This window comes from Eubalaena glacialis, chromosome 12, assembly GCF_028564815.1.
Source record: "Eubalaena glacialis isolate mEubGla1 chromosome 12, mEubGla1.1.hap2.+ XY, whole genome shotgun sequence".
Taxonomy (NCBI): domain Eukaryota; kingdom Metazoa; phylum Chordata; class Mammalia; order Artiodactyla; family Balaenidae; genus Eubalaena; species Eubalaena glacialis.
In genome coordinates, this window is record NC_083727.1 from 20268899 (window position 1) to 20283240 (window position 14342).

Below are 14342 nucleotides of genomic sequence, written 5' to 3' on the forward strand. Positions count from 1 at the left end.
GCTGTCCAATCCAGTAATCACCAACCACATATTGCTATTTAAATTTAAATGCACATTAATTAAAATTAAATACAATTAGAAACTTGGCTGTTCAGCCCATACCTACATTTCAAGTACTCCATAATCATATGTGGCTAGTAGCTATTGAATTGGCCAGTACAGAAATAGAAGTCCCATCTTCACAGAAAGTTACATTGGACAGTGCTGAACTAAACGATTAAGGAAATTAATTAATTCTTTAATTCAACTGGGTTAAGATTTTTTCGGCATGTTTTTTCACTTCTCAACTCCTTCAGAATATAGACATGCCTCTCACAAGCCTATAGTTAGGCTAGTATCCAACTTGATAGGTTAAGAAGAATTTATCAGGCTGCATGAGCAGGTACAGAAAGAGGGTGCCATGCCAACAAGAGCCATTTGAACTGGGCTGTCTGTCTGGAGGATGCAGGACTTCAGGAGGTCAATGAAATTCTTTTTGGTGGAGCTGAAGTCATGGAGCAAATCAGAGGACAGAGCATTAGAGCAGGATGCAGATAAGAAGGAAAGCTAAAGCCCAAATGCAGTTGCTGGCAAAGGAGCACAGAAGGGCAAGGGGTTCCCAAGTGGGAGTCAAAGCTCGATGTCAGAGGGAGGTAGGTCCTGTTTAAACAGAGCGGCAGGTTGTGTCGTCCAGACCGTATCAGAGGGCTCACCTCCCTTTGAAATAGCCACTAGGATTGCCAGGTGTGCCACTTCTTGGTTCAAAGGGTTGTGCTCATGCAAACCTGGGAATAGCCTACACTTAGTGTATATATGTATACACACATATATATCCCACTCTTCATGAAGAGAAGGGCTCTCTTTCACTTTATCTCTCCTTTAGCTTCTTCCCACTCTCTCCTCACAGACTCTGCTTCTAATCACTAGTTGTGATATTCAGGGTTTCAATTTGTACCTGAGAAAAGCATCAGGGGGAACAAAAAGTTTGTGTGTACATGTGTGTGTGTGTGTGTGTATAGATTCAAAGACCCAGGTAACTGAAGAGTGAGCCTGAACCCACACCACTGATGAGTATAGTACTCCACATAGAAAAGAAAAAAACCCCAAATTATCCAGTGCTAGAAGGGTTAAGATTTTGGAGATGTTGGGATGGGATGAACGTATTTTGCTTGTGGTAAGGACATGAATTTGGGGGGACCAGAGGTTGGACTGTTATGGATTGAATTGTGTCTCCCCAAAAGATGTGTTGAGTTCTAATACCTGGTACCTGTAAATTTGATCTAATTTGGAAATAGGGTCTTTGCAGATATAATCAAGTTAATGCGAATTCATACTGGATTATGGTGGGCCCTAATTCAAATACCAATGTTCCTATAAGATAAGGGAAATCTGAACACCGATACACCCACAGGAGAACACCATGTGATGACTGAGGCAGAGATTGGAGTGATGCGTCTACAAGCCAAAAAATGCCAAGGGCTGTCAGCAACACCAGAAGCTAAGAAAAGACAAAGAATAGTCCTTCCCTAGAGGCTTCAGAGAGCATGGTTCTGCCAGTACAGTAAGTCCCCGACATACGAATCTTCAAGGTGCGAACTTACAAAGATGCGAACGTGCGTTCACATGTCCAATCATGTAAGTTAGTTCACGTGTCTGGCATACATTGTCACGTGTGTGCATCCTCTACAAGTGGTTGTGCTTTTGTGTACTTTTACTGTACAGTACTGTATAGAGTACAGTAGTACAGTATCTTTATTTCCAGCCCAGGATGTCCAGAAGCAAGCGTAAAAGCAGCAGTGATGTAGTTGGTACTGCTAAGAAGCTCCAAGTGATAACGATGGAAACAATAGTGAAAATAATTGAGAGTGGAGCGAGGTGAAAAGATGGTAGACATCACTTGTTCTTACAACATGAATCGTTCAACCATAGCACAATTCTAAAGAACAAGGACAAGATCGTGGAACATGTGAAGTCTGCTGTGCCGATGATGTCGACAATAATATCGAAGAAGCGTGGAAAAGTGATGGAGGAGACGGAGAAACTTCTCAGCGTGTGGATGCAGGATCAGCGTCGAGTCCCACTCAGCTTAACGCTAATTCAAGAGAAAGCTAAAAGCCTTTATGAAGAGTTGAAGAAGAAACACAGTGAAGAATCAGAGGGCGCATCTTTTAATGCCAGCCATGGCTGGTTTCATCGGTTCAAGGTTAGAGCCAACCTTCACAACGTAAAAGTAAGTGGTGAAACAGCAAGTGAAAACACGGTAGCTGCATGGGAATTCCCTGAAACACTTCGAGAAATTATTGATAAAGTCACGTATTTACCAGAGTAGGTTTTTAATGTGGATGAGACAGGACTGTACTGGAAGAGGATGCCAGACCAAAGTTACATCAGTGGGAGGAAAAATTGATGCCAGGCTATAAAGTAGCAAAGGATAGGTTAACTCTGTTGTTTGGTGGCAATGCTTCCAGTGATATGAAGCTGAAGCCTCTCTTAGTTTATCACTCAGAGAACCCAAGAGCCCTTTAAAACATAGCCAAGGGCTCTCTTCCCGTTGTATGGAAGAGTAACCCCAAAGCCTGGGTTACACAGGCCATTTTCCAGGACTGGTTTTTCCACCACTTTATTCCGGAGGTAGAGAAATACTGCTTGGAGAAGGATGTCCCATTCAACATTCTTTCGCTGCTCAACAAAGCTCCAGGCCACCCCCCATTCATGAACGACTTTCATCCCAACGTCAAAATAGTGCATCTGCCACCAAATACTACATCGCTCATCCAACCTATAGACCAGGGAGTTGTAGCAACTTTCAAGAAATATTATTTATATCACACTTTTCATCAGGCAGTAAAGGCGACTGACGAATCAGGAACAACCCTGTGACAATTTTGGAAGGACTATAACATCTAAAAGGCCATAAAAATCATTGACTTTGCATGGCGTGAGGTTACGGCTGTCACCATGAATGGGGTTTGGAAGAAACTTTGCCCACAGTTTGTTCATGATTTTCGTGGATTTGAGAAGGTGGATGAGGAGTCCAAAGAGGTCTTCAGCAACGTAGTGACCCTCAGCGAGAAGCTGGAGCTAGATCTGCAAAGAGACAACTTCATTGAACTCCTTGCTGTGTAACACGAGGAGCTTACTCATGAAGACCTGATGGAATTGGAGGCCCAGAGAAAGGACGAAGAGAGACGAGAGGAAGATGAAGTAACTGAAAAACGAAAGAGATTCACAATGCAGGAAATGGCAAGGGGATTTTCTTTATTTGAGGAGGCACTGTTAGTTTTTGAGGCACGGGACCCGAACGTAGAACGTGAACGAAGGTTGCAGCAGCCATTCAGAAGGCAATTCAGTGCTACCATGTCATCTATGATGAGAAAAAAAGCGCTACTACCCAGACATCACTGGATCCTTTTTTCAAGAGGGTAAATAGAATTGAATCCAGCAAGGAACCAAAACCTGTGCCATCAACGTCAGGTATGACTGAAATTGCAGCTTCCCCTCCGTCTCCTACTGCGGACCATCCTTCAGCTCTATCTCCCACCTCCTCTCCCTCCTCCAGTCAGTAATTCTTCTTGCCTGTTCACCCGATGCCAGCCCCACATGCCAGCTGTTGCACTGTACTACTGTACTTTTCAAGGTACTGTACTGTAAGATTCAAAATGTTTTATTTTTTGTGTTTGTTTGCTTTTTATGTATTATTTGTGTGAAAAGTCTTATAAACCTATTATAGAACAGTACTATATAGCCAATTATGTTAGTTGGGCACCTAGGCTAACTTTGTTGAACTTACGAACAAAATTGGACTTAACAAATGCGCTCTCAGAACGGAACTCATTTGTATGCAGGGGACTTACTGTACCTTGATTTCACATTTCTAGTCTCTAGAACTGTGAGATGGTAAATTTATGTTATTCTAAGCTACGGTTTGTGGTCATTTGTTACAGCAGCCCTAAGATACTAACACACCCAAGCACATGCTATACCTCATTCCTATTTTTGGATGTACCTCAGCAGAGAATGCACCTGAAGAGAGACCAGGGATTGCAGCATTTTACTGAGTTACCAGGTCAATGTTGAGATACCTGCTCTGTTCAAGGCAGATTGCCCTTCAGTAAACAAGGTATATATTAGGATGGCAGGTCCAGCTGAGTTTTAGTGACCCTATATGGCAGCAATATAGTAAAAAAAAAAAAGAACAGTAACTGGCCTGACTCTTGGACTAAATAGACTAAAAAGCATTCCTGAGATTTTTGCAGTTATCATAAGAGAGAGATTCCAGACAGAGAAAAAAGATACTCTTGCAACAACAGGTGGAATAAGGGTTTAGCATCATCTAGTTTGAATATGAAAAAGAATATGACCTATTTGATATCTCAGGTCAATAATGCAGATATATTGATTGCAATAAAAAAATTCCTTCCTACCTGACATGCTGCACATTTGGGTCTTAAGAAATCCATCGCAAGGACAGCAGGAAGAGAATGTACTCTTTACTTTCCTTTAGGATCAAAAGGAGTAAGAACAAAAAATTCATATAAAGATGCTGTTGTAACCTAGCCTAACTCTCATATTTCACTTTTTCAGCGTCACATTTTTATGGAGATGTATATTATTTAATTTTTAATTTATTCAAATCATTTCATAAGCTATATCAAAATTCTAGTTCTCTGGTAGCTACAACCTGGACCTTGATGCCTGCTCTAATTCTGCTACTCAGGCTCTGGGTCACTGGAATGCAGGCCCTTGGTATAAATGAGCACCGTGAGTCTGGAAATACTCCTGGGGATTCAGAAAGGAATTTTATTCTATGGGCATCAGTCTACACCTCCCCATCTACCCACTTCATATACAGAACCAACCTCAATGGTCCTTCTACTGAGATACTTTGTTTTCTCTGACTATCTAGCTCTCTGCAAGATTAGAGACCAGCCCTGAGGGTTCATCTCGCTGGCTTGAGGAGCTGGGGCCTTTAGGTCTTTCTTCCTCCTGCCCATCTCTATCAGAACTCTTCTCACAGTTCTCAGTATCAGCTTGTACCATCCTTACTTATTAAGAACCCGGCAGGCTCCATGCGACCCTGAGAAGACCTCTTCCCCAAAGGATTGGGGACTGTGCAACACCTATGGTCATGATGCCTGGGCAGGGATTCCAGATTGTCACACACTCATTGACTTAGGCTCCTGGTCTTCCCTCTTGGGAATGGAGGAAGCAAGTAGCCTTGCTCTCTATTAGTCGGGTTTCTCCTATCCTGCCCCAACCCACGATTTGGTCCTGTTGTGCTCAGTTCTCCCCTAGAGAATAGTCCATAATGCAGCACAGCTGGGGCCCCATCATTAGCATAAATAGCAGGGGATCTATTTTATACATGGAAACTATTGTTTATATTAAGCTATGTATTTTGAAGCTATTTTATTACTACAGGTATTTCTTTATTGTTTTAGGAACTGAAGTGGGAAAGGCATGCATGATTAAGCATTGTAATCTTCCAGTAGAATAATGTACCACCAAGTAATTAATAGCTTCTTCTATTTAATGTGCTGGAATCTCTAAAAAAAAATAGAGCCACAATTTTTTGGCCGGTGAATGTACCATTCAAACTACAGTGATGACAAAAAAGGATTGCTTGGGCCCTGGTTCATTGGCAGCAGCAAATTATTGGGACATGCTTGAGCAGTTTTTAGTTTTATATTTATTTTTTCTTTTGTGATGTTGTATTAACTCTCTCTATACAAGTCTCCCAACTTCAGGGAGTACTAGTATAAAACTAGATGCAAATTATTTGAGACATTTTAAATTACCAAAAAGATCTCTGGGTATGTACCAGAAGAGAACTTCTACAAAAATTCAGTCTTATGCTTAAACTTTGAAGTACAATACACTTTACTTCTGTTCTAACCTACTAGCCAGTTTACTTACTCCTTACCTTTTTTTCCCTAGTTTCCAATACCCAGATACTAATTAAGTTATAAAATATTTCTGTTGTTAATGTGGTCAAATAGGTAACTTTTATTCTAACAAATACACGTGGCCACCATCACAATAGGGCATATCAAAATTGAACTTATCTGTTGCACAGAGACAGACTATTTATGGCAGAGTCACACCAGAAATTTTGGTTAAACTTAACCACTGTTTTCTGCACAACAAAATCATAAGTAACACTTCTGAATTCCTATCAACTGTGCTTCCATTTAGACTGACAACAACAATTAATTTTTTCAAAAGTTATTGTCAAAACACTTCCTGGAAGCAATGGCCAGGGAATAGGGAATCACCAATTTTATGTAAGGACCATCTTCAGAATCACGGGAGAAAGTTAAAAGGTTATTCTCAGAAATTGAATCCAACAAAGAACAAGATGAAAGATATGCTATAAATTTCTTCTTAAAAAAATCTTATTTTAATAGGTATTTTATTAAAAGTATTGCTTATGAGAGCAGGATGTCATCTAAAATCTACATGCTAGGACTTTCATCTAAAATGCAATGGATATAAGGAAAACTAAACTTGACTAGTATTTGAAAGTTGACTGTCATTAGGTAACATTAGACTAGAAAAGTCTTTTGTTAGAATGATGAAAAGAAGGGAAATGGCTTTTTACAAAATTAGTAAATATTTGCTTAGCATCATTCAATAAAGACTATGAATCATTTAAATACTAGTAACATGGTGCCCAGTACATAAGGTCAAATTTGTTTTACTATCTTTACCAGTCACATAAGAATTCCTCTTAGGGAGGAAATGATCCTCAAAACACTACCTTATATTCCGTTAAGAAAGATGAGAACTTAGCAGAGGGCATAAATCTCAGCAAAGGACATTATAATTGATGTGGCAGAGAGCTATTTTGCCTGAGAAAAGAGTAATTTGTGGGGTTTGTGCCCAAAAGGAAATGGGAAAGACAAAGAGGAATGAGAAGGAAACAGGAAGAGAGGAGTAATGAAGTCTCCAGAGATGGGGTAAGCATACATTATCCTTATTTTCCCCAATGCTATTATGTGAACCTCTTCTCTCATTCTCTTCCAAAAACCACTAGTAAAATCTACCAGGGTCATGATCACGCTCACTTTGTTTGAGAGTACGTGTGTGTGCACGTGCACCCGTGCACAACTTGCAGAGAATGAATTTCATATCTTGGCTGTCACGATGCATAACCAAGGTTACTGACACAAAGGAAAGAGACAGAGAAACAGAGAGAGGGAGAAGGAGGGAGTGAGGAAGGGAAGGAGGGAAGAAAGAAAAAAGAAAGAAAGAGAGAGAGGGAGGGGAGGGAGAGGAGGGAGGGAGGAGACATGGAGGGAGGGAGGGAGGAAGGAAGGAAGGAAGAGAGGAAAGAAGGAGGAAGTGTTCCCTTGAAAGTAGAGAAAGGAATTCAGGAAAATCTTGGCATGCAACTTCCATAGGCCGAGAAATTGGGGAGGGTTCTGGACTAATGTTATTTAGATCTCAACATACAGGTGGCTCCAGCTGATTCCTTACTGGCACTAGGAAGAGATGCTCTTTGTGAGGTTGAGGTACTTTCTAAAACTCCTCTAGGGCCTTATTACTATTCAATCTTTTTATTCTGATAGACCCTGCCCTGCCTCCCTAAGTTGATCTTTGACAACTGTGCAAAGTTAGTCATACCAATAGCAGGAAGGATAACAACCGTGTTTCCATTACACAGCAGGAATTGGGATGCAATGTTAGGACTTGGATGGGATGCACCAGGGACTCTCCTCCCCTAATAAGAGATGGCTCAGTGCACAGAATTCCACCTGGAAGTGCCCTGGCTATCCTGTATCATGTTGCCACTCTTCTTCTTTAGTGGGGTCAGACCCTGAAACCAATGCCATTTGATCAGAGCCATGATTTAGTATCTTGACAATTCCATGCTCCAGGGTTTTCTACAATGGAGAGGTCCTTCAAAACTGTTTTGGTCCAACCTCCAGATTAAGACTCTTGGTAATGCACCAACCTAACCCACACCTGGACAGCTTTTTTTTGGGGGGGGCCCCTGTGTGTTGGATCATCCAGCTGTGATTGCTGGGGTCAGCCTTAGCAGCCTGCTGTGTTTCTCCCCACCAGTGCCCTTTGCCTTTGAGCTGAGTATTCCAGAGCCAAACTAACCATATGATGTAACATCTTTTCTATTATATTTCTGGGAGGAAACTGCAACTCAGAGCGGTTAAGATGTTGCTCAAGGTCATATAACTAAACTAGGTTCTCAGAAACAGTTTTGTCTAAACCTAGACCATCTGTTCTCTCCACGTTACCACCCAGCCTCCCATTATTTATATTCTGAATCACTCCAAAAATGATTTAAAGCTTTAAAATTAATAACTGAATTCTGGTTTATAAATCAGCCTCCAGTGCATTTGGGTAGCATGAATAAATTCCAGTGAAATTTAACCTAATGATAAACTGGTCCTCAGTATTGTAGATCCAGAAACTGGACCGACGGTGAGTTCACCAAAGTGAAGACACCCCATAAGACGACCTGAAACAAATGCTCTGATCTTTTGCAAGTATTAGAACTACAACGGGAATAGTTTGGCTTCCATGAGTCTCCATGTAACCACAGACACTCCGGATAATGCCACTTAAGAGACTATTATACACTGAGACTACAGATCAGTTGCAATTATCCTCACCTCTCAATAAGTCGCCTTAACAGCAAATTGAGTTCAACGATTAAACCTTATCTGTAAGCTCAGAATAGCTGCACTGGGGAGTAGAATGAGTCAGTGCTTCCAATACATTCTCGCCTTATCTTGCCACATTGCAGCACCACCCAGCTGCTGGCACAGAGATCCCTCCATAATTCTCAGCTCTTTCAGCTGGATCTTAATTTTGGAAGCACGGTGGGTATTTGATGTGCTTCACTAACACATTTGGACCCACTTCTTTTCAAAGTGATTCTTACTGGATCTCCTTTAAATAGAACTTTGAAGTTTTCTTCCTTCTTAGTGGGCCCATCTCATTGGCTATCTACCTAAACAGTTATCGCCAACAGTCTGACTAATATTACAAATGCTTTTAACATTATGTTAACTCATTTACTATCCAAGCCTCAAAAGCCAATTTTTCAACCTCTGAAAAGAAACGCAGTTTTTCTCAGAATGGCAGGGCATTTCTTTACTTGGTCTGTTCTTCAGCACCACATTGGTTAGGAACAAAATTTCTGGGTTCACAGCTGAGTACAAATGCCAGCACCAGCCCCAGTTATGCGGTCTCGGGCATGTGCCTTAATCTGTCTAAACCTCAGTTTCTGTTTCTGTCAAATAAGACTAACTATCTACCTTTATATACATTGAAAAATGTATATAAGGCACTTAGAATAGACTATAGTACCTAACTATGTACTCAGAAAATATTAGCTATTGTTACTCATTAAACTATTGTCATAAATTAAAAATAAATGAATATCCTTAAAAAATGCAAGTTATCGCTTGGAGGTGGGGTAGAGGAAAGCATTTGTGTATCCAAGGTATTTATATGTGTCCGTGGATTAGGCTTCCATTTAGCTTTAACAGGTCTTCTTTCAACTTTTCTCCTGTATGATTAATGTATTTAGCAGAGGACTGACAGAGTAATCTCTCTAAAACCCATCACTAATCTGGTTACATTCTGTTCAGAAGACTTCAATGGATCCTCATCATCAAATAATTCAAACACACTACAATCTCTTTGTCTTGACACCCCTCACCTCTATTCAAAGGGCCTTGAAATGTTAACTATGAAGAATCTAGCAGAGGGCTTGGGACATAATTAGCACACATTAAGTCTTGCTTTGTCTTCCTTTCCTTGAATATTATTGTCCAACTCAGCTACAACTCCCTCTGCACTTCTGTGGGTAGGGACCGCTCAATGTCTCCTGAACATAACTAATATTCCCAACTGCCTCCATGCCTCATCCTATCGGTCAACCTTCCTTTTCCTTCAAGCTCAACTCAAATGTTAACCCATCTGTAATTCTCTGCCTAGTATTCCCATCTGAGGGAGCTCTGTGATTTTTCTAAACAACTCTCTACTCTTGTACAGTTTATTACACACTTCTGGAGTTCTCCAAAAGTTTCGTACTGCTTTGGAAATGCTAAGGAGTCCTATTTTAGCCAAAGGTAGTGCTACATGGGAAATGGCCTATTAGGAACCCAACACCCCTCCAAACTTAGGAATTGACTGAGGCTTGAACATGTGAAAAAGACTTTGAAGTCTAGCAGACCTGGGTTTGAGTCTTATCTCTGGGATTTAACAATTACTTGGCCATGGGCAATTACTTTACCTTTATGGGAATTGTTTTCCTCTAATAGGACTACTAATACCCACTTCTGAGGTTTTGTTCTGCAGATTTGAGGTAATATATGAAAACCCAGAGCCCAGCCAAAAAGGATCTGCTAAGTAAAGAGCAAATATAATTATTATTTAGTCAACTGGCAAAACTATTGGCTCTAGTGGTCAATTAGTCAAGCCTGGATCATACCAAAGCCTCATAGGAATTCACTGAGTTTTTCTAGGGTATAGGTGAGCTGTGTCAGTCAAAGAGTTCAGTTCAGCTATGGCTCAGTGCAAACTCAAGTGATACCTTGCTTTGAGAGGCCCAGTCAGATTCCTCCTGAAGAATATGAATCATTTTCATGAGTATATTAAACAACAAAGGAAGTTATTTTGACTCAGTGTTACATCCATGTTTCCCTTTGAGAAAGCAGACACCGGAAAACACACTGATCCTACATCTTTTAGTGTAGGTATCAGTATTACATCTCCATGTGTAACTAAGAAATATGAGGCCCAGGCATAGATGTGTGCTTGTCCAACATTTCAAACTTATCTAATAATAGAACTAGGTCTGAAACTAGGTTTTCTGACTCCTAAATCAGCATTCCCTATATGAGGTACATGAAAGGGCCTAGCATATCACTAGCATACTCAATAAGTATTCATTTTATTTTCCTTTCTTCTTCTTTTCACCTATTCCAAGTTAAACCTCTATTAACTACAACTGCTCCAAGCTTGTTTCAGTTGGGAAGTTGCTTTTGCTTTTGAACAGGAAGAGAAGGAGTCTAAAATGATGGCAATAAAATCCTTTTTCCCATGGTGACGTTGTATATTGTTCATGCAATGGAATCAATTTGGCTACAGAATTCAAACTTTAAAGGAAAATCTCTTCATCTCTTCACAGTGGGTAAGAAACAAGCATTTCTTTTCTCAGTATGAAGAAAATTGAAGTGCAGATAGATGAAAGTTATGTCTAAAAGATATCAAAACCTTTTTCATTTTGCATCTGGATGTTTTTGACATTATATAGAGTCAAAGCAAATTTCTACAAGTCTTAGAAAATCAGAGTAGAGGAATAAAGAATAAAATCGAAATTTTCTAGGCTTCTCTTTTATCATCACTTTATACATTTGGCAGCAATGCTTCTGTATTCCTCACTGTTTCTAAATATATCTATATTTTTTCTCAAAATCACATTTGCTTTTGAAAATGTTTATCATGCTTAAAGTAAATGAATTACTTCACAACCCATTGACTGACAAATTAATTCTTTTTGGAGACAAAGTAAGCAATCATGTTAGATTAAAATTCCTCATTGATGAACATTCCAGGATGCCATTTACCAAGTATTCATATGTTTGTTAAAAAAAAAAGGTAATATTTGATAAATTGGTGTTTATGCAATTTTTTATGAATTAGCATGTTTGTTAAAAGAAAGGTAATACTTGATAAATTGGTGTTTATTCAATTTTTTATGAATTAGCATTTTGAGTAGGCATAACTCAGACATATATTTAAAAGCCTTCAGGAGGGGTAACCTGATCTATGTGTTTCTTGGGAAAAAGAAAACCTTTTTCTTTAATGTTTTATAGGTCAAGATAAAGAGTATCTGAAGGAATACAATCTTTATACTAAACACAGAGGGGCCGCAGCCATTCCACCACTCAGGAAAACATTCTCTCACTTTTTCTTCAAAATTTACACCAAAGGAAAGCAGAAGTCGCTATATAAATAGTTGGATTATTCTCCATATCTATAAAGATCCAAAACCTAATTAGGTTAAAATTTTGTATACAGGTATAATGTCTTCAGTATGAGACAGGCAGTCAATAAGAGCAGTCCATTAACTGCAAGGAAGAGAACCTGTAACAGACACTTTGTTGCCTATTAACTATCCATTTCCCTTTATTCTACACCATCAGAATCCCAGTTGTTTCTGTGATATCAATGTTTCCTCATTAAAAAAAAAAAAAAAAATTTCCCAGCCTCCCTTGTGGGTATGTATGGCCAGTGACATTTTCCTGGCTAATGAAATGTAAGCATAAGTCATTATGTATGGCCTCTCAAAAAGCTCTTTAAAAGCATGTTGACGAAGACCTTTGACTCTGCCCTTTCCATTCTTCCCGCATGGAACATTGATGTGATGCTAGAGGCATTGCAGCCATGGGTCAACCCTTAGGAGACATGCATGAAGAATCTGAACACAGGCTGAGTGGAAAGAGAAAAAGCCAGGGCCTCGAGCGGCATCATGGAACCATTTTATCAGTCTGGGAATTCCAACTTCATGCATTCCTTATTCTAGGGGACAAAAAAAACAAAAACAATTTAAAGAGCTCTAACTGGATAATTCATAATATAGTGAGTTTTCTGTTATGTGAATCAAGTATTTCTTTTTCTCTTAAATATCAGGCTTATTTATCCTTTGAAAAGGAAAATTTTAAATTAACATTTTTTCTTCCTTGTGGAGTCATTTTGTGGTAGAATGGACATTTTATCAGCAGCATAAGGATTTCTATATTGATCATGCTCACCCTGGAAATGTCCACAACCCCAATTATACAGAACTGATTAAATCATCAAGGAAGATAGGAGGACATATTTTATATGGACCCAAAGCACTCTCTCTTTACTATTTGTACTGTTACTACCACTACTTCTACTCTACTACTATTAATATTAATAATGCATAGAAACACTGAAATGGGAAGAGTAAAAGTTCTCTTTTCAGATATGAATGACTAAAGCAGCTTTTTCCAACTTAACATTTTATTAATTATGAAACTTTTTAAGAAGCCACTTTTAAATTAAGACATAATTTTCAATCAAATGTACATCTCAAATTTTCAATTCAATGACTTTCATCAATTTTTATCACCCATTTATTGTCAGTCTTTTTAATTTTAGCAATATTAGTGCTATCTCATTATGGTTGAAAATTGTTTAATAACTAATGATGTTGAAAATCTTTTCATTTGTGTATCTTTGGTGAAGTGTTTGTTTCAACCCTTATTTTTTACTTGGTTATTTGCTTTCTTGTTGAGTAGTAAGAATTCTTTACATATTCTGAATGCAAAGCTTTCATGGAATATGCGCTTTATAAATATTTTCTCCCAGTCTCTGGTTTTTCTTTTCATTGCTGTAACAGTGTCTTTTGAAGAGTCAAACTTCAAAAATCAGTCTGAAATCAATTTTGTGTTAATTTTTGTAGATGTGAGGTAAGAGCTAAGAACTGAGGTTTAATTTCTTTCCCTTTATTCCTTATTAATTTTTATATATAGTTGTCTGATTGTTTCCACATCATTTGTTGAAAAGATCTTTTCCTTCTTTGAATTACCTTGGCACCTCTGTTGAAAATCAATTGGCAGTTTTGTTGGATATCAATTAGATTTATACACATACCCCACTATGTTCCATCAATGTATGTCTTTATTTATCCAAATACTGTCTTGATTACTATAGCTTTAGGGTTAAGCCCTGAAACCAGGTAGTACAAGTCCTTCAACTTTGCATGTGTGTGTTTTAATTGTTTTGACTATTTGCAATTGTTTGCATTTCCATATAAAGTTTCCATGAAGTATGATGTTAGCTTTAGGGTTTTTGTAGGTGCCCTTTGTCAGGTTGAAGAATTTCATTATTTTCCTAGATTTGCTAAGAATCCTTTGTCTAAATGGGTGCTGAATTTTGTCAAATGATTTTTCTGCACCTATTGAGGTGATCATATGATTTTTAATTTTTAGTTTGTTAACAAGGTGAATTACAATGATTTTCTTTTCTTTTCTTTTTTCTTTCTTTTTTTGTCCTGGCTGAAGGATATATCAGATATTAAACTGATAAGAACAGAAACTACAGTTGATCTTAGCCAGAAGACTGAAAAGTGATCTACAATTTTGATTTTCAAATGTCAAACCAATCTTGTACTGCTGAACTAAATCCCACTTGGTTATGATTTTTTTCTCCCTTTTATATATTGCTGAATTTGATTTGCTAAACTTTTGTAAAGAATTTTTTGCATCTATGTTTATGAGAAATGTGATAAACAGTTTCCTTTTTATTGTATCATCTTTGGCTTTCGTATCAGTGTAATGCTGGCCTCATAGAGTGATTTG

General features: G+C 38.6%; 1 pseudogene; it reads right to left on the reverse strand.

Moving 5' to 3' along the window:
• Positions 1-13994: 13994 nt before the first annotated feature.
• Positions 13995-14115, reverse strand: LOC133102719 (U2 spliceosomal RNA; annotated as a pseudogene).
• Between the last annotated feature and the right edge of the window lie 227 nt (positions 14116-14342).